This window comes from Varroa jacobsoni, unplaced genomic scaffold (genome assembly GCF_002532875.2).
Source record: "Varroa jacobsoni isolate VJ856 unplaced genomic scaffold, vjacob_1.0 scaffold_1307, whole genome shotgun sequence".
NCBI lineage: Eukaryota > Metazoa > Arthropoda > Arachnida > Mesostigmata > Varroidae > Varroa > Varroa jacobsoni.
Window position 1 is genome coordinate 42793 of NW_019214209.1, and position 21837 is coordinate 64629.

Below are 21837 nucleotides of genomic sequence, written 5' to 3' on the forward strand. Positions count from 1 at the left end.
TGTCATTACTGTCAACTACAGTCAATTTACAGTTGCTAGTACGGATTTTATAGACATCGAGAAATTTCTTCGCTCTCAGTATGTGAGGATAACGCACGACCTTTACAAAATTCCGGTTGAACACCACAGAGGATTGCCCAAAATTGAACTTACCCAAATGCGGAATATCCTGTTTTGAGGGTAGCGTTTTATTCACCTGACGAATAGACGTCTAACCGCCTTATGGCCTAAAATAGTAATTTGCCCTTTATTCTATTCGAATTAGGCCAAAAAGTATGTGTCATTTCACGCTGTTCTCTTTTCGAAAAGTAAAACTTAATAGGGAATTCTTTTGGCCAACTGGACGATTGAGAAGCTTCAGTTGAAAGCGTCGATCATTATCTTCGAGATCATGCTTCATGAGGCGATTCTAAAGGTGCTCGGTAGTAAGCGTTTCAAAGAATCAGCCAGGACTGTCCCATAGGATATTCGCATATAGCTCTGAATCGTTTATTCTATATTTCCTTTAATCATGAACATAGCTGTAGTATGGCCGCACAGAAGCCAGATATATCCTGTAAGCTCCTACATAGGGATAGATAGCCACTTGTTGATACACGTGCTTACTGGTGGCTACTCTGCGTTAGACAAGTCCCATAGAATTAACACGGCTCGTCTTGTGGCTCCCGATAGCAGTTCGCGTATATATATTAACAGAAATAAGTTCTGAGTATTTACCAACGAGTTATAAATATTCGTCTAAAGCTTTTTCCTTATCGTGTCAGCGCGCTCGCTTTTAAACTATTCAAAGACTCTGTATCCGTGCAAATTAGTTCTTTTTAAAGTTGCCCAATGTTAGCTAGCCAAATACTGAAGCCTTTTCTGAACTCGGATGTTTCTGAAGTTCTTAAAGTAACTCTTAAAGTGAGTTATTTTTATATTATCCTTGAGCGGTTTTCTTGAATCGCAAGTTTTACGGTGCGTAGAAAATACCGCACTTCAGCCCGAATAACATTTGATCAGCAGAGGTATGGGGTTTCTTATTGTATTGATCAGTACGAGGGCCGTTCAATACCTACACATGTCTGTTTTGAAGTATTCTGCACATTTTACACCAATCTCTTAACATCACCTGATTTCTCAGACCGGATCATCATATACTTCGATTGTATGCGTCTCCTTGTATCTGCGTCCACGTCGCCTGTTTGCAACGCCACGTCGCATACAAGTCGAGGACATGGTTCCAGCAAATATCTAGCTAATAGAATGATACGCCTCCACTACTTAAAAATTGCCGCTAGGCTCTTTTGTCGAGGTGGTTTCAAATACGACGATAGCAGCGTTCTTCTGACTAATCAATAAGTTCCTGTCTTATCGCCGCTATCTTAGTCGACGACTCCTCGGTACTAACGTCACCTCCATTCCGCCTCTCTCACCTCTCGTTGGGCTTTGTTTAATCTTATCCCGTCGGGTCGTCGAATCCGCTTGGCATCAATCAAAACCGGACGCCACGACGTTGTTTCCCTTACGGTAGCAGTGCTTACGCCAGAGTCACCACCGCTCGCCGTCAGGGCGCCATTTCTTGGTTCAGCATATTTTTCCATAGCTTCATTTTGTCCTCCCATCGCATTACCTGTTGTCGTCCTTTTTTTGATATACAGCTCGCATTTCATCCCCGTGATATAGAAAGGCTCTACGATGGCATCGTGGCGCGGCACCGTTAAAGGACACGAGCCTTAATATTTTTGCCGGAAGAAGGATATGCTACGGCAGACTTATAAGCAGAGCCAACAGTCACATTGAGTTAATAATATAACTGAATTTTTGTTTATTTTTGTCTCTGTTTGGGCTCTGTTTTGTCACGCGCTGCCGAATACGCCCAGTTTTATACGAAAGCGCCGCAAGCACTTTCGTAACAATTAATTGTAGTTATTTCTGCTCGATTTAAGATATTATTTCTACTGGGTGATCATGGCAATATCTTGCTAATGATAACAGCATGTGTATATTGAATTATTTGTTTTTATACGTTGTTGCCGTAGTCACTGCAGCGTCGTTACGGTCTCTCTGCTATTTTTTTAGCTTATCTGCTACTACCTACTTCCAGCACAACTAAATATATGTCAAGTAAGATCCTAAAAATTCGATTCTGATGAGCTTGAAGAGATTGCCCTTAGAAATCACTAATATCACGTATGTCAATAGAACATGTAGCATATAATGTTATTCTGAAACATTGAGCATTATCTAAAAACAAATTATGAATGAAGTTCAAGCAAAGCGGGCATATCAGGACCATATCAGGACTGAAGGTTTCTTCGATACTACGTAAGTTGCCAAGTAGTAAGTCACGCGCATAAATATATTAAAAGTTTCTGTAACTAGTTTTAAAGAACCTTTTGATTTGTCAAAAAATACGAAACATTTTCTATTTTTGGTACAGTAAAAACCGCTCAACGAGATAAATTCAGCTTGCACTTTCACTCCAGTCAAGAAAAACCCAGGCATTAGATAAAAAAAAAAACGATGCCACCGACGATGTAAGAATAGCTTGAGATGTAGGAGTTGTCTCGGACGGGTTCGATAACATCTTGCCACTGTCGTTGTAAGGGTACCGCTTTTGGAGTATTTAGAAGATAAAAATCGTGGCAGGAAAAAGTCAAATTTGTCCAGCATCTAAAGCCACACGACGACTGGCACATAAAAAAATAGGCTAGCTACCATAGACGTTTTAAAATTAGTTCCAAAAAAGTTAAACATCGAAAAGTACATGCGTCGGTCATTACTCTAACGGTGGTGCTTCTTCTCTCTATCGCTTCGTAGAAGCAGGCGCTAAAAGCTCAACCGAAATCAGTTTCAAGAAAAAGTAAACACTTTCTTTGGCTAACTGTTCTTCGTACGCCCACCGCAAGCAGGCGAAAAGGGGCAATCTAAAATTGAGTTAACGAAGGGTGGTATGGGGACAGCTGCAAAAAAATACGGCTAAAATATTAGAGTAATTGCTTTATATTTCATGGTCGAGCATCTAAAGTTCATTCAAGTTGGATCAAGAAGTTTGGAAAGTTATTCAGGTGATTTCTTGCAGTATTTTAATGCCACACAAAACTTATACGTTAGCCATTTTGACGTTACGCACGGTAACCGATTACAGGCAAGGACACTAGAGACATCACTAAATTGCAGTTCGTGCATTGCCTATATGGTAAGTAATCGTACCAATATGTTTTGGCCGCGCTAATTATATCAAATCGTGGATGGGCAAATACTCATAGAAGTTTATACGTATACCAGATGCAAATAAAAAATGTTTCCTCTCGAGACAATTCGAGACAAGGTTCAACTTAAACTGCATTGTAATTTGGCAGGTTTCTGTTTTCAGTAGGCACTTGTATCTAGTAATAGGCCTAAAATACAACTATCCAGCTCAAAGTTTTCCTTCGAGAACAATGGTGTAATTAGGAAACCTTTAGTGAGGATAAGCGTCATATTAAACAAAAAAAAAAAGGTATTAAAATTATGGATAATCGCCATATCGACAAAATCATTATAGCAGCATATAATGCATATATGAAACAAACCTGATGCCCGCACAGGCGAAAATAATGTTCAGCGAGAAACTGCATGTCCTGGCCGTTTTAATTTGCAAGCCAAATTGATTTCACTTAGGAATCAAAATAGGAACAGTTTCCCGGGAACTTTATTGGCTAATGGAACCTTTTTTCTTCGAGCTGTTTCGCTGCACTATCACACGTCTCCCAGTACAAAACGAAGAGTGTCTATAGCCGGGTTTGAACCTAAACCACTACGTGTCCCTAATACTAGCAGCCTAATACGCCACTAACTAATCTATTACGGAGACGTAAGCGGTAGCACGAACACTTCAGCAAAAAAATTGATTCCAAATAAGGCCAAACAGGCCATTGGAGATAAACGCATCTTTACACAGGCGGGGGCGACTATTTACACAAACGACACGAAACTAGTCTAGACGTGTCGGACTAAAGGTAACTATCCAAAACCGGTAATAATGATGGTGGTGAATGGCTTTTGGGGCAACTATCAATTATCAGAAATACAAATTCGATCGACTGTCGATCATCGGCCTGTCAGGAGACAGGCAAGTCAGCGTTGAAGGCCAATAGCTTTCACACAAGCCAGTTTTAGTATCACTTTTAGCTTCGCCACTATTCACGAAAAGCAACGATGGCGGGAAAGACGCGTATCACAAACGGCGCCGCTACTGGCGTTATTCAGTTTTACTCGGGTTCGCCCACGGCAAAACCAGGGTAGTCCTTGCCCGAAACCAGGCAGCTAGCGAGCAAAAGAGGTCGCCCCAACACTCGGACGCTTATGAAGGCAGGTTCACTGCTTAGTAGCAGCAGTAGCGGCAGCATCAGCGGTGAAAAAAGTCGATGGACGAAGAAAGAGAAATCAGAGAAAATGCTGATTCATCGCCCGTGGGAATCCGATGTCAGTCGAGCACCTTCGGCAAGATTTCCTCTTCGGCTGCTGCCACCAAGGCTGCCAAAAGTAGCCTGACAAACCGAGGAAGCGGCAAAGAGTCGTCAGGACCTACGTAAACGTAGGATGCAAGAGCAGGGAGTAGACGTAAAGTAGACAGCCAACTAGCCAACCTGGTCGAGAAAGACGGCAACGGGTAGTGCGTTGTTGTTACCCCTAACAAAGACAGTGGAATCGACGCGAAAAAGTAAATGGAGCAGATGTACAGACCCTTTTCCCAAAACGGTTTTCCTCTTTTTTTCAATGTTATACGCCTCCGCGTACCTAACGGCAGAGGTTCTTCACCGTACCTCACCCACTTCGGCCAAACATACGCGCATACAAAGGATAGCTGCACTACTATAAACATAACTCCGGTTTGAATTTTCACGTTTCGCGCTCACGTTGAGTGCCGTCGCGATGATATGTACACAGAGGAGCAATCGATTGGACAATTTACACTGAAAGTGTGACGGGCAGCTTACTTAATAACGAGACAGTTCGTTCGTCAACAGAACAAATCCTATGGCAGTGTACAATTGATAAAAGGGCTTATTTGCTATATCTGCGGTGTCTATGCGAGACGCTCATGCATAAGTATAATTATGCGACCTGGTGAAAGTATAATAAGCCATGTCTACGTAACACGGTCCGGTTTGTAAATAAAAAAGGGCGATATGACCTTTTGATGCATGATACGTTAACTTCTATGGCTGTGAGTCAGGAGTGTAGCGCCATATTTTTTTAGTGAAAAGCACATTTATTTAGTGTTGACGTACACATAATTTATTTTATATATAACTTTTAAATAGATTTCTGCTCGATTTGCCAGCTTTTATTATTGTCCAAAACTGTTTGCTCCTTTTTCCTTATATTTAAAGTGAGTTTCGGCGCACCAATCTTTTTAAGCTCGCCGAAAAGCATATACAATCCATATCTCAACTTTAGGGCGCTCTATAATTGGCAGCAGCGCAACGTAGGGTGTAGAAGGAACTGCGAACAATATACCAACAGCGCGGTCAAATATAATATATTCACGTAAATTTAGACGTACGTGTGTAAAGCGAGCTTGGGTGACTATCACAGCTGTGAAGTCCCTAAAACAAAACATCACCATTTAAGAGCCTATCATACATCCTTAAGTCTTTCTGAGCAGGTAGACAATCTACAGGTTCGATAACAATTAAATAATTAAACAACACTAAAGATTCTGGAATGCTATTATTGCTATGCAACAAGGATTTCTTTACTGAATTAGCTAAGTTGAAAATCATAGCCGGTAACTTACTTTCTGCAGCATTTCTGGAGGAGGACGGGTTACCTTAAATGATGACGACGACAAGCTAGAACGACTAGATCGACGTATCACGCAAACAGTACGTTACAATGGAGGTCCTTCATTTTATCCCTGCGCAATACACGTCAGCTTACCTAAGAAGGAGAGAAGGAAAAGGGTTTTGTGCAAAATAGCCAGAACTTTACTACTTGGGAGTCGTATCCTATTGTAATCTCAGCGCGGGGTACAAATAAGGTAGCAGGAGCTAGCTGGCTGACCATCGTGGTTGACCCTAGAGTGCAACGAAAATCGTTTGCACGATATAAACGGCATAGTGTTGCTGGGTTCTTCTGAACAGCTTGTTTTTGTTTATTTATTAAAAGATATTTTATGCGAGTGTGGCATGAACAGTTGATTATGGTATAATAAGAATATGAATGATATTATCCTTGACAATAATGAAGCCGGTCAGACTAGCACCAACATTTACATCATGCCGTAATTCGAGTTACGAAACGATGATGTACAAGCATGTTTATCAAAAAAAAAAAAAAAAAACAATAGAACTACGATGTGCCACTTACATCCAAACAAATTAAAAGGATGATCGTATTATGCATAACACGTTTCAACCCATCATTATCGATTACGCTTGTTTTTTGTTTTATCACATTTCATGCCACTAGATCGTATAGGGCGGACTTCATGTACATCTGTACGGATGATCAGCGACGGAGATAATGACTCATAAAAAACTAGTCAGCAAAGGAAAGCGGATCGACCAAGCAATCAGGAAAACTTGTAGGACCGCAGGGCTCGCTGGAAGGTTTAAAAAAGGTGGCGGAAAGTGGAATCAAGGAAAGATTTATGAGACATGCAGAAGTAACAAATCGGTGGAACAGGTGAAATTTGAAAATCGATAGTGCCGGAAGAAATTAACGGGGAAAAATGGAAAAGAGGGTACTAAGCAGACAGGACCTGGATGAGGCACTAATAAACAGGCCCCATAGTGTTGATGAAATCGTAAGGGCGTTCGGGATCCGCGAACCGCGATTACAAGTCGGTCACGTATTGGCTATCAGACAGTTCAATCGAAAATCGAGGTGGAGTGGATGCACCGCTGTTGTAATATGCTGTATATAAGAATGTCTTCAACAAAAGCGTAGTATTTGCTAGTTTAGAGTAGCACGGCTCCTTCGTTTGGCTACTATTAGTCTCTGTTGACTTTCTTTCACACTGCGCAACAGAATCTAGGGCCACCGCTCTAGTTTATACAGGCCCTTTCAAAACAGCTACACGAGCGAAATTTCGTTCCTATATTTATATAGTTTTTCGTATTGTATTCATTTGAAGAACTCAGAGCTCCGCGAAGTCGTTGTGGCTCATCATGTATACAATAGAAAGGACGTTATTTATCCATAAGCATTGAAATTTGCCATAAATAGATGTATAGCGAGAAAGAGAGGTTTGTTTGTTTTGTGACTCTTTCAAGTGGTGAAGTGCTCGGTCGCATGCAGATACTATTAGACTAGAACTATTGGCAAACGAGGAATTTATGAGGCGAAGGAGAAGCGCAAAAACGCGTTTCCAGAAATAGTGGCGATACCCAAATGATTCGGCCATATGAGCTTTTGATCTTTACATTTTGTCTCATTAGCGACTTTATGATGGATCCAGTCGCTAGTACCGGCTCCTTCTGTACAATGAAAACTACAAATCCATTAGGGGCCAGTGAAACATAACACGTTGAAAGAGAACGAACGGAAACAACGAAACGCCATTGGAAAGTCGGCTTCATCGCCAATGCCCTCGCCGAAGTCGCCATGGTAGGCCGCCATCACTAAAACAGCCGCAGCAATAGCGACATTAGTGCGCATGGCTGTTACCAATACGGATGCCACCAGTAGAATTCTGCACAGTCCTTGGCCAGTTTCGTCAACTATGGTTAGACTAACGGCTCTTTGGGCGCCTCAGGCCTTTTACAGCACCCGAGACGAGGGGGACGCCGAAAAAGAAGATTGGACCGACAGCTGCTTGCCGACTACTTACCGAGTGGCCATTCTTCTCGGTTCGGTCTTGTCCCTTCCATAGGGACCGAGCAGCACTGCTGTAAAGCTGGGTGGCTGCTACTACTGTCGTTGTGAGGTCGGCAGACTACTTATGAACAGAACTCTCTTTGCTGTGTCGTGTCTCCCTGTCGGGTGTTTTGAAAGAAGAAGAAATTGAAAAAGAAGAGATGGAAATCAATTAGTGCAATAGGACGCTGTAGGAGAGCCAGTTTAGGACGGCGAGGGCATGGGCGAGATAGGGACAAGGTAAAGGAGGCTACGAAGACGTTGTATCGTTTTGGTACGAGCGTCGCCAGTACTTGTCGCCTTACGAGTTTACCGTACGATGACTTTGCTTTGTACAGTCACAGCAAAGCTACGTATAGATGGCGGAGCTCAGCTTGGTTATCGGGCAGAGGCCAATACTATTACGGAGAGGAAAGGAAGGAGTAACCTTACGAATGTAACCTAATGAGAAAGGGAAGCGAAAAAATAGGGATTGGAACAGGAATGGTAAGGAAACCCTCGAAAAGGAAAAGACAATCCTCAAAGACCTTAGAAGAGCTAGAAGAGAAGATGAAAAGAACGGCAAAGAGAAAGGATGATACGCGAGCAGCAGACACAAAGATCTGCTCCCGCAATCATGAACAGCTCCTAGCCTTCATTTAATACTCTGAGAAAAACTTCGTTATTCTGCCACTCTGGCCTCGTAACCACAAACCAATAGAGGGCGCCAAGGATTGGGAGGTACGGAACGGTGGATACTGAATAAAAGTCACATGTATAGAGAAAGATTTAGGACGAAAAAGAGCACTTCAAATCTCACTCATCATTCGTTTGTCGTTGGAAAGAACAAAATTTCAGCGAGACACGTAGAACTATTACAGAAGATGCGGATAGAAGCGGTGTGTGCGATAGTATTATCATTATTATATCTACGTGAAAGGCAAGGAAAAATCTCGCTCGCCATTGAAGCGGTGAACAGTTAACTGGCGCATAGGTGGCTGTTCCCTTGCAGTGCAATCTCGGTATTATTGCTTTTAGGAGAGCACAGGAAGCTATGGCTGAAAATTAAAACGTCACAATCAAAGCACATGGGTTCTATATATATATATACTAACTTAAGCACTACATTGATTACTAATTAATTAATTGTCTCCCATAGAGAAAATTAAAATTACAACGTTTTTAACTGATAGGAAGAGCCTGTCAACTTAAGCACGTTCAATTTGGCTGATTATTCTTTACGAGTGACCGACAGGTCTAGTAGTACTGGGCAGTCCAGTTAGCACCGCCAATGTAGAGACATCAATTTTAAAATTTGAGCGCCTCCTCAGTAACTGTCGATTATTTTAAAAATATTTTATGATTCAGTTTATGAAAAAAATTTACCTACCATTCTTACAGAACTACTTCTCAAATGAGGTCAAACGTACCGAATCACCGCGGTCTCTTTGAATGAACGGCTTGGTATCATCGGGTAGTCCTGAAAAAACACAGAATTTTCAGAGTCAATCGAGTTGTTTATAAGACTTCATCCACTGATTCTAATGTAACTTTAAATGTCAATATCTTAAGGAGTAGATACGTGCAACACTTAAATCTTGGTCCAATTATTCAGAAATAAATTCTCAGGCAAACTGAGGCGTTTAAATTAAGTAGTGTACTTTTTGAGTGAAAACCCCAAAAGCGTCTAGAAACTTTTTACGATCGATAGCGATGGGCCACTAGACGAGATCAAACGCTTACGCAGCAAGTACAACTTTGCTACCGTATGTATTCGCTCTAGAGCTGCTAAAAAATAAACTGTATTTTATACGTTTTTTTCTATTCTACTGGATTGCTCGGTCGATTTTTAGATTATAATTTTTTAATAATGATCTATGATATTCCTTAACCGAACACATCAGTAAACGCCGACCAGATGTATGAAAATGCCCTAATAAAACTATTTACGGCTTTCGTCCAAACAGGCGAATAATCACACGATGATTTACTTGGCATTGTTTTTTTGCGACCTATGGCCTAGATTGGCTTACAATTTTTGGCTATGACACGCTATTTAGACGTGTGAGCCTGATCTCTTGACCACCCGACGACCTGTAGATGTGCTCCTCCACTTTCATCAAAGATTTCTATCTCCGTAAAATCCGCAAAGCCGACTCGTCATACGATATTCACTGCTGTTTCGGTCATGAATACGACAATTTAGTTTATTGCCTTCTGCGTGGAGTGTATTTAATTATTTGTATACGCTAAAAAGGAAAAAACAAAACAAAAACAATGCTTATAAATGAACAGTATTTAGAAATCAGAGAAATCTAAGAGACGTTGCTCTGTTATAATGTTACCACGATATTCTTGGATGATTTCCCTTGTGTAAATTAGAGTTAAATAGGTCTAAGCGCAAAACGCTATGGCGTTACACAACAATGAATCAGGGGAAACAACGCAGTGACACATTGGCTAGGAGGTGAGCTTTTGAAACCCATCCCTATGATGATATAAGCATTATTACTGACAACTCTTCTAACGGACCTTTTGCGTGGAACAAACAGAAGGTTAATACTCTTGAGAATTACGCGTTACTTAATAACAACACGAACATGATACGTTGCCGTGAATCCAACCGTACTTCTAGCGACTTTAGACAAATCTGGAAATCTGCTCTTTAAAGTGTGAATACCTGCTCCGCTAGATGTAGTTATCTTTCTCGTTGTTGTTATTATTTTTTGCGCTCTCATCGAAAGATGATACACAAAGCTTACCAGCGCGACGTTACTCTGCAGTGGTACAAACGCTGTGCGCGGCAGAGTTTGGAAGTTGGCTGGCATTACAGTAGCTGGGCCGTCGTCTATCCGAGTAAAGGTCTGCTAGACAATAGTTTTCTCGCTCTCTTGTTTTCAATGATACACATTCTGCTAAGAAAACAGTCTCCTGTACCCCTCATCCCCGTGTATGCCCACGTTTTCCATTCTTCTTTTTCGCTTTCTGTGTTCGCAGACAGATTTACTCATGAATACTGAGTACTTTCGTCTTCAGGCAGTGCGCCGGGGTTGCAGACACTAGTGAGAAACAGGCAACGATGTAAAAGGGTTAGCCCAAGGACACTTCAGGAGTTCCTCACTATGTTAGCTCTTCGACTAGCGCGAGGGGCTGGTAGGAAAAGCAAATGTCAGCTATGGTAAAGCAGTCAGACGGTAGCGCTGCACGCCGCCAATAGATTCTGGGTAAATGGGGAAGCAACGGCATTCTAGTAGCAGCAGCAGCAGTACAAGGCGCGGATAGCTTAGAAAATGACTCTGCCAGCAATCCTCAGTTGTTTCTACGCCTTCATTCATCCCCCAGCCTCCTTCCCGTTTCGTTGGATCTGCTGTCTGCTGATAACGCGAGTTGTTCAATTTCAGCGAATTTGTAGCCAAGCAAAGCGTCCACTAGTCAAGTCTAGCTAACGTCATCCGTCGTTTGTAGCCTTTTCCTATAGACCAAAAGACCCTAGGTATTTCTCGGAGCTCCAAAAGCGGCGAAAAGAAGGGTGCTCTTTATTTCGTGGGCGGAAAACTGAGGTAAAGGCAGAACCTGCCTTGTACGCGCGTTCACCTTAACCAGGCCCCTAAAGTCCTCAATGTCGATCATTCAGGAGTGCTCCTTAACGCCAGGGCAGTTGCTCCCTTTTTGCTATAAACATTATCGCCAACTAGCAAAAGCAAAAGAGGAAATAATATAACGGAGAAAGCTTGGAAAAGGATGCATGCAATTTGGGTACTGCATTGTACACATACCACGCCTCAAATGCTTACGTGCTTCGCCTAATGTACGGCTCGCTAGGTCACCCGGACAGACCTGGGCCGTCGACTTAGAAAACAAACTAACTTAGAAAAAAACCACGGAATAACTAAACTCACTGGGTGCGGTGCAACAGCGTATTAGTCTAAACTATAATACAGGGATACCTACAGTTCATCACTACAGCCGTAAACATCATTCTTCTATGGGTTAGCAACGAGATCATAATGCGGCTTCAGTAACCAAATTTATGGGCCGCCGGAAGTACAGAAAAGGAGTTGGGCGCTGGCAGATTTTTTGCCAGCGATATTGAAATAAGGGCGAAAGGAAACTGTGCAGTAATATAAAGGCCAAAAATAAAGAAGAATCAGCAGACACACCATATAGAATGAAGGAAACGGTTAAAATAGGCTTATTTTACTAAAATCATTAAAATAGCCTGGTAAGATAAGCGTAAATATATTAATGCACAGATGTAGGAAAATCATTTTACTTTATTCACCGGCCAGAGGCAAGAAGGCGAACGTGGTGGTCTGATTGTGTAGTTAGTTTGTGACACAAAGACCGAGGTGGCTCGGTAGAAGGCCTGTGCTGTCGGGTCTCATAGCGAGCCTAAAGTATACTGAACTTGCTTATGGTGTAGCACTTGTTTATAAGTTGGTTTGTGAGCTGGTCAATATGCAACGATATCTGATCATGTTGAAACAGTATTTGGAAAAATTCTTCAATAGGGAAAACATCTAGACAATATGTTTTCTAAATGTGTACTTGCATAGCTTGAATTAAACAGTATCTAGTGAAATATATACTATTTGTGATCGCATCGAGTCCGCTACGGTAGGATTCTAAAATAGGGAAGAAGAAGCCGCAGTACAATTAATGCGGTTACCATTAAACGATTGCAAAATACCGAAAGAGCCGTGGTCACTGATTTATGACATACTAACAAAGAAATTTATGAATTAATTTCGAAGTCTCCATTTGTTTTACAAAATACCATCTAAATCGAGATAAGTCATTTTTATGGCAATTATGACGAACCTATTATGATGAATATTCTCGAAGGTTTCTCGTACAGCAGACAGAGACAGTTGCGTAAGAACAGACATACTTTCTGAATCTAAGGTTAAATATTCCTGCATAAGGATAGCTTTCTACATCTCAATTACAATCCTTACGCAATAGATCACATGATCGATACACGACAGGACGATATGTAGTAGAAACAGCGAACATATAACGTGTAGATCGATCAAAGCTGTATTATCATACATTTTTCTCAAATTCTTTGGACAAGCTAGGTTGCAATGCGGCCGAAATACGTTTTTTTGGGAAAATGCATAGCCCAGTGAGTAGTAGCTTAATACTGTGTGAGTCTAAAATGACAAAGTTCAGTAAACCCAGTCTATTTACAGGTAGAGTAAGAAGCATTGCTAAACGAACGTCTCATGTAGGGCCTAGTTGCACCACACGGTCTAGTCCTCTGTTTCATTTTGCAAGGACCCTGTACCTTGTCAGTGGGGAGCAGCATAGTTAGCTGTCAAGGTACGTTAAAGAAGGTATACCAAACGCAGGCAGAATGCCTGCGCTGAAGTACCAAACCGACTGGGGCGTTTTAGTTTAGAAGTGACAAATGTACGACGAAAATACGATGCGAGGCATGTATATAGGGTGCAACAAGATTAAGGAAACGACGAGGCTTCTGAGGCAAAGGAATTGGCCACCGAAGGCGTGAACTCGTATAAAATGATTACAACATTATACTCGGTTGTACGGCTTTCAAACGCTTATTCGGTAGCCAATTAACTTCTTAGGTAATGTTCTGATTCGCATAGCGCACTGGATTAAACTCAATACTCGCTAACGCATTTTGATATGCATAAATAAGTACATAATTATACAACACGAACTCGATGAGATAGCACTGCCATAAAGCAAGTGTCGTCCACTGCGCCTGCAGATGTTTTCGCGCTGTGCACGACGAGGTATGACACATGATGGCGGCTCCATTGATTGCCTTGTCCAGCGGACCCCACGGTCTTGTTGAGGCGTCGCAAAGGTTGATTGATTAATGGTAACGCTTACTGCGGTCGATGCAGCTTTGGCTTTACCGTACCGTTGCCGCATTGGTTCTCTATGCCGCGTTTTCCATTGAGCTGCCCCGATCCTTTCTTGCACAGGTGGCTACAAACGACCAGTCACAAAGAAACATCATGCTAGGACCGAGGAAGAGGGAAACCGGGGTAGTCAGGCCTCGTTGGAGCAGGCTACTCTGTCTTCTTCAACATTGGCTTCTAGGGAGGCCACAAAAAGGCATCTGCCTACCCTCAGGTTTGACCGTTTTTCCCTCAGTGCGACAGAGCTAACATTATTCCTCTGGGCTGTTCCTGCTGCTGCTGCTGCTGTGGCTGCCATAGGTTTGTAGCGAAAGACGATGAAAGCAGTCTTGCAGGCCTCTATATCAGGCCACTAAGGACCTGATGCTGCTGCTCGATGTAGCTAGCTAGCGACCGCCGGTACAGTAGTCGCCGCCTAAAATGACTGATGGCTCAACCTTTCTCTTTAACCGATCTTCCACGCTATACTAAAATCGTTCACGTCGGCGGTTACACCACCGCACAATGCACCCTAGATCCTGGATTTCCCTTGATCTTCACTAGTTTCCTTTTTATACCGCCTCCTCCTATTTAGAAGTTTCTAGCCCTTGTACTGGACGTTTTGCTCTAAGTATTGTTAATAATATTATTAGGCATAGTATGACTATTTATTACTATAATAATGATAAATAGATTGCCGGAAAATTTCAAGTTATGTTCAATATGTGTGTCGCTGTGTCGTTAATCGAATAGTTTAATTTTTCTCAGCTGTCGACAGGCAATCAAAAATTCCGTGGCTTGCCGCCGCTGATGGTGTCACGCATTCGAATATGGACGTCGTTTGATGCCCGTTTACCTCTGACGCTTGTGCGTTTGTGGACAGTGAGTGGGTGAATATATGCGTGTGTATGTGCGTGCACTATTCTATCGTAACATTAACACATAGCCTAATGTTACGGTATACAGTAGCGCTGGATGCGACTGTCACTGGTATCGATCATGAGGAAATATGGCGTACGCCGAGCGAGGAAAATATGAGAAAAGTTGCAGGTAAAGAACAGGAGGGAGATAAAGACTCTGCACATGTGAAACATCGTGTTCAAATAGAAAGTCGGAACACGGAGCAAAATTCGATGGCACTAGCTCGACCGGAAAGACGGACTTGTGCCTGTATGAGAACCGGCCTCAGTCAGCGTAGCTGTCGTTTTTAGGATGCTAATATTATAGTTTTTTGGCCCCTCAAACCGGATACGAGAGGTGTTATTAATTGTTAGGGCTATGACAATACGAGTCCTCGTTATCAGTGATCGTTTTCTTACCGATCGACCCTATCGAAGTAGATGGTGCCGTAATAGAGAACCACCTTTAGGGCAAGAAAGCGAAAAATTCATTAGACAGAGAGAAGAAATGAAAGGCAAATGCATCAGACATCGTTAATGATTTGAAGTGGCAAAGGATGCAAAGTGTTCCCAAGCCATTTTATCTTGAGGCAAGTGTAGTCCAGCAAAAGGCGGGAAGCGGAAACCAACGTTATTGATAATTCAATAGCGATGACGAGTTCATCTAGTAATCTATGACAAATGATTCCACCCCACGTTAAGGCTTTGATAGAAAATTATGGTGTATTTATTATAGGACGGGCGACGAAGTGGATGTTTCGTTTGCATACTTTAACTACAGATAAATTGTTTGTCCAGCTGCCTTTGTCTTGATGGTTACTTCCTGAATTGACCGGAATTGACCAATGTAGTGTTTACTCTATAGATTTCAGAAATAGAGGTAGAGAATTTCATTGCTGATTATTTCATTGTATTTTTGACATTTTGAGTTATGGATTTACTTATACAGAAAGATCTAAAATGAGCGTTGAGTCCTTGGCGGTGATGTTGCCATCCATCCAGCCATTGCAACGGTCGCCGCGGTTTACCAACTAGTCACGTAAGCAACCTAAGCACGGTTCTGTGGAAAACTTATAAAATTTTCCTCAAATCGTCGAGGCAACATCACCAGTAAAAATGTACTAAAATGTATATACGTAACTGTATCGTTGGTAATGAAAATATTAGACAATGCGTACACGTTAAAAATACTTCCAAACGTTACGTACCTGAGTTTGCTACTGCCTGTATTCGATGGTAGAATACTTTCAAGCTTCTGGCATCGAGTTTGCCACCTGTGCGATTGTATCCATACGTGAGATACTTGCTTCAAAACGATTCGAACAGTATAAAAAATGCAATTTTATACCCATATTCTGTGCTAAACTTTATGGCATCAAAATTCAAAATCAAAGGAAAAACTGAGATATACAGGTTTAGTGTCAAAAGCAGCCACCTAACAACTGTCACTGATTTTCGGATGCTTTCCTAGATGAATAACGCGAAAGTAAGCTTTCTTTACTTAACTCAAACACGCCAAGCATCGTCCAGATACTCTGATAAAACCTGAATCGATTGGTACCTCGCCGGGAAGTCTAAAGTTACATATGCTGGACAATCTTCATCACTAATTGAAGAGATCATAATGTCCATTGCTCTGAAAATACAAGTCGACTGACTTCTTGTTTATCCCATTCTTCAGGGCTTCAGAGCAGGGCTTCATATATCTATCTATACCATCTGTTGATTGTTTATTTACTATAATGCAATAAAATAAAACTAATGTTAATGATATGGTAATTTATGTTTTTCTTTGTTTTTGTTTTAATTTTGTCTCTAATAGATCGTAGCAATTATTCCTATATCGTTACTAGATACGCATGTACGTACGTCTACTTGCATAACAACGATTTTTGCTAAACCGCTGAGGTTTATTTGGATGTTTGCACACCGGTTCCAGAAAACGAATTAGATAGATACATGAAAATTCTACGTATATCTAACAAAAAAAACTTCATATTGTAAAGCAATCCGATAGCAAAGGTTGGCGCCTACCTATTGCCGCTTGTCAGTGCATGTTTTTTTGAATATACTGGGGTATGAATAAAGTTTTTTTGACAATAACGATTTTCAATACCTGATACACACTATCAAATCGCTCATCATGATACACAGTTCAATATAAGTAAAAAAATTATACAAGCTTTAATTCCATCGATGCATTCGAAAGTCCCCCTACTAGAAGGCCTCTTCTAAAACATGGGCAGCTCTATCTGTCGGTGTTACGCTAAACCCATTATGGGAATGTAGCTATCAGAGAATGTCTCATAATGATCTGGAAATATGCTTTGAAAGCAAAAGAGTCGTAGATATCTTACACAATTCGAATGAATTTCTTCCCCTTAATAAATACACATATATGCACCAATGATGCGACTGCGTTTTTCTTTTTTAAGATAGCAAATAATGTGATTTCGTTTGAGACTTCTTTCCTGGCCGCCCGCCCGCCCTCTTCAGCCACAAAACCGTCGCGTAATCATGGCCTGACTACTCTTAAATAATAGCCAGTCTAATAGATACGCCGTCGCAAATCGCTTGTCAACATTCTTAGCGCGCTTCCTTCGCTGTCCTCGTGCAGTAGTCTCAGTAACTAAATGTATGTGGCAAAAGGCAAAACACGTCAGTGCCTGAGGCAAAATGAGCGTGCTTATTGCGTCAAATGTAGTGATATATATATATATATTTTGTCGTTACTACTGTGCATGTAATTCTATTTCTATCAGGCTTACATAAGAGAGGTAAAAAAATTCTGAAAAATTCATAAATATAATAAGAAGCTCGATGGATTATTTTTAATATGAATCGAAGTGATCAAGTGGTAGAGATCTGCATCATTATCGCAAACTGTATATCTAATTGGGAGGAGACACAGGCTGTGCCATGGGTTCTGATCTCTTTTGAGAGCAGTTCATTCCTGGCGTGAAGCATGGCCCCAATGATCCTGTTCTTTATTGAATAATTCAACATTCAAAGAAAATATAAATTCTTTTAACATTGTTAATAACCACTAATGATGATAACAGAAATGCACCACTAGGACTAAGTTGCAATGCAGCAGTACTCAGTTTGCATGCTTCACCGTAACTTAAGGCTGTAAGAACTTGCGACGAAATGCTCTGCTCTGCGTTTATTCTAATCAAGTTCTATCTCTTTGTTCTTATGAAAATATTCTACTCCGCATACGCTAGTCTCTCGTCCATTTCGTGCAAACCCTAACTCAAATGCGCGCTCATCTAATCGCTTCACTCAGTGCCAATTCGTAGTCGTAATAACTATTACCCTATAATAAGCGTTTAAGAGTTCTCATTTGAATATCGGAAAACGTCGAATGTTCTAACGGCAGTACCGACGTAAAAACATCGTAAGGTAGATGTTAACGCAGGCACGGAACTACGATGATGGATTACTGATAGAACCCACCCCACTGGATAGCCCGGTATACTTTTCTCATGTACACATGGAAAGTTTCCGTAAGAAACTTTTCTCTCTGCACTTAATTATGTTCTCTGAAGTATCCTAATGTCACCGACAACTAGCTTTGAAGAAATATGTAACATAATTGCTCCAGAGGTCCGTTGAAAGGAAAGCAAGCTTAGGCAATAATATGACTTGGCATGACAAAGTGTCTACGCCATATTTTTATCGATTTTGAGTTTCACGTATTTCCTGAATTATTTAATTCCTTTGAAGATCTGACCTTAGTGCTACTGCATCAAAGGCATGATTTGCTCACTTTAGCCAGGTAATACAGTTAAGGTTCAAAGACGGTTCCAACATGTATAGAAAACGTATCTCGATTTTCTCAGCATATTCTCGATTCTACCTGAACTAGACTTGGACCCTTTTGCACGAAAACGTGTTATGTGACACATAGTTCCGCCGTAATTTGTTATCCCCACACCTATGCTTCTTTCTAGCTCTATCTGGAAACACTCTATTCGTGCAATTCTCTGTTCACGAAACGACAGGCGCATGAGCGGTTCCCACGTGCATCTTGTGTACGTTTGCTAAAGTGACGATTCTACTTCGTAGTGGCGAGGAACAGGAGCAGGAAAGCAGATACATTCAATGAAGATGAAACGACGATGGTGAAAATCGTCAGAAATTAAGTCATTAACTCTCTTTGGGTCGCTTTTCGACAAACTGAGGCTAGCTATCACATTCTATTCAATAGAATAAGCGTCTTCTTGAGGTATTCTGAACATCGATACCGGCTCGTATTATCCTCTTCTCATAGCATTCTACTATATTTAGCAATTTTTCGTTTTTTGCTGTAGTTCAGAAAGCGTACGTACGCATAAAGATTTGTCTATCAAATGTACCGTACAACAAATGCTAGTAGCAGCACAGAGCGAAACGAGACTGACGGAACGATAGACAGAACTTACCTGACTAGCAATAACTGGTCTTAACGTGTAGGCGAACTGCGTCGAAAAAAGTGCCTCGTTTTCTCTTTCCGCGCTGTGTCCGCCGCCTGTTTCCTGTATTTGAATCCGTTTGAAGTTGAATTCAGCCAGTATGTTCATTTGCTGTTTTTGTTGTCATCGCCGTCGCCACCGTCGTTGTTGACTTTGTTGTGCTGGCCATGTTCGTGGTGATATTGTGTTACTATTGAAAAATCACATCCGTTAGTTTCAGTTAACATTTGTCGTTGCTATAGGTGGCGGGATCGCTATCGACTGCCGGAAGATATGAAGGTGCTCATGTCAGGTTGGATAAAAAAAACTACACGAAGCGGGTCTCTGTCGAGGTGACAATGAACCTTTACTGTGATGTAGGCAGTGGTGGCGACATAAGCAGTAGCGAAGGCCTCCCAGGAGAGCTGCTCACTGGTGGCTGCCGGGGGCCCCGTGCCTGGTGGTTTGTGTAGTAGTCGACGACTCTGTCGATAAAAGCGGCAGACCGCCTGACTGACTCATGGGGGAATGGGATCGATGCGAACGAAGAGAGTTAAAGAAATGTTGTGCTTCTTAACGTTTGTTACCAGAGAGACGAAAAAAGGGTGGCCCCAATGTAACGCACGATGCTATAAGATAGCGCCATGCTTGCAAAAAGGTGAGGTTGCGATTGTCAGCTGCTCCTATGTGTATGGCTTCCACCTGCCAGCAAAGCTGAGACAGCGGTAGTTTTTCTCGTTTTTCCAGAAAACCAGGGCAACGATAACGACAATAACGACGACAACGAAAGCCAGGCTATTCGTATTGCAGTAGCCTCTCAAAATCTACTGCTAACGTTTCTGCCAGTCGCTGAGCTTGCAATGTCTACAACAGCGAGAAATTCGACAGAACCTGTATAGTGTGCGGGTGGGTTCGCTTGCTAATGTCCAATCCGGTACTACCTAGAACCAGCAGAACTAAGCAGTGAATCTTAGTAGTGTGCAGATGTCATAGCCATTTCCACATGTGCAAGCCGTGGATTTCTTCTAACATCTGATGATAGCACACCAGCGAGTCAACGAGGCGGATACAGTGGAGGGATTGACACAGCAACACAAACGGAGAAAAGGCCGCTATTATAGGGAAAAATGGACTTTGACGAGTTTATACGCGCAAGACTGCTTGTAGACATTCGCTGATTCGATGTTTTCCATATATTGCTATTGAAGGAGATACTAGGCTTACTGATTTAGAAGTTGCTCTAAATACTGATTTAGAAGGAGAACGAGAGTTTATCTTTGGCAGCTACAAGATGCAACGAGTGAATTAAGACGTTAGAGGAATGTTCTATCATCTTTTACGACAAATATGAAATCACATAGATTTGTAGTGGGATGTTGGAATAACTGCGAAGATAGGGTCTACCAACATTTGAGAGAAATTTATAAAATGTTATCAAAGTTTTACTTTTTCTAAGAAAAATACCATTTCACTCTGTTTTCTACCTATTCACAGTTGCCAGTATTTCTACCTACACAGTTGCCTGACTAAATAGATATAAATTACCCATCTGACGAAAACGAATAGGTAATCTTACCCTTCGCACATGTCAAATTTCGTTGGTCTGCCTGTCAAAGAGACGTGTGATCTTCTGAATGTCTTGGATACACAACATCATCTGCACATGGACGATGCACAGTCACGGTGCGACCCGTGCTCTTACTCACATGAGGGTACTGATAGGAGGGCGGCACAAGTCCACTGGAAATTTGCCTTTTTTCTAATGCGCAGAGAACCACATGTGGCAGTCGTGGAGTGCTACTCCGTAGTTAATGCCGCCACCATCTCTATAGTCTGGTTCTGGCTCACCGCTTCTCGAAGCCTCTGTCTAGCATTTAGTCATCCCCTTCGTCAACCATTTTCAATCGTTGAATCCTTCAGCATGGTCTATTCACACTGTCTCGTTTGAGTCGGTTCCGATGCAGACCTCTTCATGCCAAAGTGGAATTAGCAAAGAGGCTCAACTAACACAACGATACTTTCTTGTCGTAACGCTGTGCCCACGTTGCTTCTTTATTTTGCAGAGCAAAAGAGAGTACAGCAGCTCCCGTCCGATAAGAGGTGCTACCCCATAAAGAGGCCGAAAAAGACAGGGATCGTCCTCTAAACGTAGCATAAACCTGGTATAAACTCAGAGCTACTGAGTCTTCTGTCTAATGGGGCTGAGCTTAAAAGCGATGGCGAAGCTAATACTCTGTCTGGTTCACGCGGCCTGGTTTTCCTTTTTGCCCCCACCGATACCATTTGAAATTTCCCATCTGCTGGTTTGACTATATTCTAGGTAGACGTTGTTGGCCAGGAATAGTACTACTACTAGATGTGCTCTGTCTGTATGGAGTAATCTAGTAGCCCGGGTGGAGCTATGTGGGAGAACACGAACACGAGCGCATGGCGAGTGAAAGGAAGCGAGGAAGAGGGGTGCAGCCTGTTAGCAAGTGGTAGATAAGCGACTAATGTCCCCTCATTGCCCTGGGTCTAGCAGGTCTCGAGAAGAAGGACTACAGATGTAGAGTTTCGTTGGGGAAACGTTCACACACACACAGACAAATGATTGGGCGGTTGCCTCGTTACTCACTGCGACTGGCTTTGTAGAAGGGGTCAACTGGCTGGATGGATAAGCCTGTGCCCGAGTAGCAAGTAAATGTTAAACTACCGATGACGCAATATTATAACTCTGACTGAACTAACCCTCCGCATGGCTCTGTCTTAACCTCACGCTGTTCAGTGAGACGAAGAGCTCATTTCAACCTATCGAATACCCTTCTTTGCATTACATTA

The 21837-nt window shown here is 42.0% G+C and overlaps 1 long non-coding RNA gene across 3 annotated transcripts in view; it reads right to left on the reverse strand.

Moving 5' to 3' along the window:
* LOC111268672 (uncharacterized) overlaps positions 1-19222 on the reverse strand; it is a 30429-nt gene extending 11207 nt beyond the window's left edge. Inside the window, exons 1-5 of one of the 3 annotated variants that reach the window (XR_015314325.1) lie at positions 19012-19222; positions 15793-15858; positions 9240-9289; positions 5768-5910; positions 5267-5576 (exon numbers count right to left, since the gene is read on the reverse strand). This is a non-coding gene — a long non-coding RNA (uncharacterized LOC111268672). Of the gene's footprint in view, positions 1-5266; positions 5577-5767; positions 5911-9239; positions 9290-9842; positions 10047-15792; positions 15859-19011 lie in introns of those variants that run through there. The other 2 variants (XR_002685332.2, XR_002685333.2) reach the window with 2 other exon arrangements.
* Positions 19223-21837: the final 2615 nt, after the last annotated feature.